At 43.4% G+C, this 5,000-nt stretch overlaps 2 protein-coding genes across 3 annotated transcripts in view; one reads left to right on the top strand and one right to left on the bottom strand.

The window, feature by feature from the left end:
* The window catches only part of LOC121718035 (NACHT, LRR and PYD domains-containing protein 12-like), a 1,225,568-nt gene that overhangs the window by 628,265 nt on the left and 592,303 nt on the right, over positions 1–5,000 (top strand). The window lies entirely within an intron of this gene.
* The window catches only part of LOC121718078 (retinol dehydrogenase 8-like), a 13,014-nt gene that overhangs the window by 6,862 nt on the left and 1,152 nt on the right, over positions 1–5,000 (bottom strand). The gene's annotated exons all lie outside the window — the stretch shown is intronic.

Below are 5,000 nucleotides of genomic sequence, written 5' to 3'. Positions count from 1 at the left end.
ACACACGCAGCAGACACACACACACACACACACACACACACACACACACACACACACACACATATGCAGACACACACACAGATACACACACATGCAGACACACAAACAAATGTAAGTTACATGAAGATATACTGTACGTATATGTATATGTATATTCTGTATTTCTGTCATCTGTGTTGTGAGAGGTATCTCTCTATGTGTGTGTGTGTGTGTGTGTGTGTGTGTGTGTGAGAGAGAGAGTGACAGACAGACACAGAGAAAGAATGTATGTGTCCAAAATACCATCTATTGTGTATGAAGGTGAGAGTATTTTCTGTGTATCATTATTTACCTTTGTGTATCCTTCTCTAAATGTGTTTGTGTGTGTGTGAGAGAGAGAGAGAGAGGAAGAGAGAGAGAGCTTTTGCATGCTTGACAGTAGGTGACAGTGACAGTGTTGGATTTTGTCCATTCTTGTGTGTATGTTTTTATTTTTGAAGTGTGAGGGTAAGTGACGTGTGTGTGTGACTCTGACACCTCTATGAGCCCTTTTGTGTGTGTGTGTGTGTGTGTATGTGTGTGTGCATGTGTGTGTGTGGTGTGTGTGTGTGTGTGTGTGTGTGTGTGTGTGTGTGTGTGTTTGTATTTGACAGTAATCATAACCATACGTGTGCATTTATGTGAGAGAGTTACGGGAAACACCAGAAAAGAAAGAAAAAGTGTGTGTGTAAAAAAGGAGAGGAGAGATGAAGAGAAGAGAAGAGGGACATCCAAGTCCCACACACTCACACACACACACACACACTCACACACACACACACACACACACACACACACATACAGTACACGCACGCACACACACACACACACACACACACACACACACACACACACACACTCACACACACACACACACACACACACACACACACACACAGACACACACACACACACACACTCACACACTCACACACACACACACACACACACACACACACACACATACACACACACACAGACACACACACACACACACACACACACACACACACACACACACACACTCACACAGTCACACACACACACACACACACACACACACACACACTCACACAGTCACACACACACACACACACACACACACACACACACACACACACACACACACACATACACACACACACACACACACACACACAGACAGACACACACACAAACACACACACACACACACACACAACACATTGGGGAAATAGCTTGCGGTAGTTATTACTATCTGCCACCTAATCCACCTAATTCAAGAAGTCACAACACAACAATATTGTTGTGTTGTGACTTCTTGAATGAGCAATGCTCTGCTTGTCTGACGTGGGTTAAATGACTTCACACGACAAAGAATCCATCTTTTGTGGAATTTACTGAACTTCGGCAGGTGAGTACAATGATACATAAGTACACATCAGTGGCCGTGGCTAAACTAGGCTATGGCCTCTAGCTCGGGCACAGATCAGTTATGTTACTACTGTCCATGCGGTGAGCTGTGAGCCTATCAACCTAGAAACTGAAACTGACATGGTATCTTCACTACGCTCACTATACTTGATCATGTCACGCTCATGGCCAATCAGTGTAAGCAGGGGCGTCGGACTGGGGGTAAAACCACTACTGATTATAGGGGCCCAAGGGGAGAGAGGGCCTTTGAGAAGTCTGGAATATATTTTATTTCACCTGGATATTTTAATTTCCTAATTAAATTTCATAGCACGGGGCCCCATCAGGACTGCCTGTGCAGGGGCCCAGGATCTTGTACTACGCCCCTGAGCGTAAGCATCACACAACATAAACATGAAAGGATAAAGGACAATATGTGTGAATGGCCTTACAATATATACAGTATATACTGTACGTTTGCTAAGCACTGGTCCACTTTAATACTGGCTTTCATCCAGAATGTGTGGATGCAATATATGTGAACATACAATATATATATAATTATTATAATATGACCACACTGGCACATCAAGAAGCAAATAGGTGAAATAAGTCTGTTAAGCACTGGTCCACTTTAATACTGGCTTTCATCCAGAATGTGTGGATGCACAGACAGACAGACACACACACAGACACACACACACACACACATTGATTGTCTGCATGGCCTCCAGCAGAGCTCTGAACTCTTGACCGCGTCCATGGCAGCGCTCTGCCTTACCCTGTGTTAGCCGGGCCGTGTTAGCAAAAGCCCTGATGGAGACCTAGAGGCTAAGGAATTGGGATCGTATGCACTATGCAGTGGTCACTTCTACTTTCCACATTCAACATGCTGTGGGCATATGCCCACCACTGTGGTCATGATCACTCTATCTAGATTCTAGAAGACACATATGGGCATAAGAATGAACACCCCTGTTATAGCATAGCATATAATAATATGTGTGACATACTTCACAATCAGTTAACGTCGGTGTGTGCCTTGCTGTTGAAAAGGTATCCTGCCATCTCATATTTACATATCATGCCCGGCCACCATCGACATTCCTGTGACGCATTTTACAGTCTCATCATTCTTAACTCATCTTAGACAAGCTATACAATTAATAATTATTAATGCCACCAAGGTACGTCCGCTAGGCTCCAATCTTTTAAATTGTTTGTTGATTGTGATGTGATATATTACGTAAGCACTAGCAAAGCCCAGACCACTTAATTTATTGGACAAGAGACATTCCAAGAATGTAGATACATAGTATAATGACACGCTTGCGAACAACTGCTTGAATGGCATGCTTTTATTCAATACATATGTATTTTATTCCATTATATAATGGCTGGGTTATTATTTTGTGAAGCTTGATAGCGGGGGGTGTTTTTATAAAAAGCAAATGTACAAAACCAGAGATGGCCTGTTACAACTGACATAAGCAAAGTCAAGGATTTGTTTGTTTAAAAAATATATAATCTATGAAGACAACCATTGTCAGTGTCCGCCTTAGAAGTGTACAACTACTTTGGAAGGAAAAGACAAAATAGAAAACATTTGAACATCCACTGCCTACGCCTTTAAATAAAGATCACTCAAATATGCCCTGATACTATTGTCAGAACCATTTCTGAAAAGGGTGTCAAATACTTCATTCATATCAAACATAACAGGAGAGTGACGAGAGCACAGTTCAAGCTTATTTTCTCTAGAAAACCACGCGAGGTGAGTTCATTATTCTAACCTTCCTCTCCGGACAACGTCACCCAACAACACTGGAAGAGGCTTTGCTGCATCACCTGGCCCAGTCACCCCATTGGCCTAGTACAGCCTTTTGGCACCCTGCACCCCCCACCACACCCACCCAGGGCTCACGTGCTGGACAGGCCCATCTTAGAGGGCCAAACTGGGCTTCCCTAAGCAGGCTGAGCCCCTGGAGCTCCTGGAGCTCTGCTGTGGCTGTCCGCTATAACGGTGGACAATGTGTGTAAATATGGCAGTGATCCTTGTGTGCGAGGATTGACTTAAGGTTAAGCAGGGATAAGAGGTCGTGCCTAGCACTGGTAGACGCTCACCAACACACACACACACACACACACACACACACACACACACACACACACACACACACACACACACACACACACACACACACTAAAACACACACTAGAACACATATATAACATACACAGACACACTCATTCATAACAGACATATGTAACAGTTACATGAGGGAGGAGCAGTGATATAACTTCACACACACACACACACACACACACACACACACACACACACACACACACACACACACACACGGCTACAGACACAAAAACACAATCCTATTAGAACATACAAACGGTGTCCAGTCACTCACAGACAACTACAACTCAATATGCATGACTGAGTTTATATATCACACACACACACACACACACACACACACACACACACACACACACACACATACAAACACAAACACAAACACACTTTGTTCCAATTCAGCGTTTGAAACAGTATTCAACCACTGGACTTGAGCTCTCTCTCTCTCTCTCTCTCTCTCTCTCTCTCTCTCTCTCTCTCTCTCACACACACACACACGCACACACACTGAATCAGCTGTTGTCTGCCCGATAGACAGAAACCTGTAGCTGCCAGGAAATAATCTCCAAACAGCTCACTGAACTGACCAAAATAAGAACTCTGTTTTGTGTGTGTGTGTGTGTGAGAGAGAGAGAGAGAGAGAGAGAGAGAAAGAGAGAGAGATGGAGAGTCTCAGGGCATATGGGGTGTCTGCGTGTGTACGTGTGCATGTGCATGTGTGTGTGGTTGGGGAGGTGGGGTGTGGGCCATAAGTGTTTGTTTTCCGCTCCAGTGGGCCCCATTGTTCTCTCTCTCTCTCTCTCTCTCTCTCTCTTTCTCTCACTCTCTCATTCTCTGTTGTCTTGTTCCCTCTCTCTGCTACAGTAATTTGTTGTGTAACCCTGGCTTCCCAATTGTTTCTCTCTCTCTCTCTCTCTCTCTCTCTCTCTCTCTCTCTCTCTCTCTCTCGTTGGACAGGACCTTGTTTTACGCAAGACTCTCACTGTACAGCACATGGTTTGGAGGAGCCACAGTTTACCGTGAGTTCCCCCTCCACTACCCCAAGTGTGGTTCAGTTGCAAACTGAATATGAATGTAGATATGAATTAACCCTTAACTGTTAACTCTTAACAGTACAGTCATGGTGTGATGGGAATGTTGGAAAATGAACGTTCTAAAGAATATCTGGGTTCATTGAATTCAACATTTTAGAACCTTCAATTGTTTTATAACGGAATCTTCATGAAGCCTACTTCACAATGCTGTTGTAATCTTTTTAATGGGACCCTGCTGATTGATTCATGGATTGTTATCCATCGATTTGTTGGGTCTTTCAAAAAAAATTCATGTCCTTCAAGTGTGTGAAAAAAACAGTAACTTTACAATAATGGGTTCATAATTTATCAATCACTTCATTCCTTTATATCTGACATGAGTCCATAGTCTGTCATTCATGACATTA

The sequence above is a fragment of the Alosa sapidissima genome, chromosome 9, assembly GCF_018492685.1.
Source record: "Alosa sapidissima isolate fAloSap1 chromosome 9, fAloSap1.pri, whole genome shotgun sequence".
NCBI classification, from domain to species: domain Eukaryota; kingdom Metazoa; phylum Chordata; class Actinopteri; order Clupeiformes; family Clupeidae; genus Alosa; species Alosa sapidissima.
This window is presented reverse-complemented; position numbering and strand designations above follow the sequence as displayed.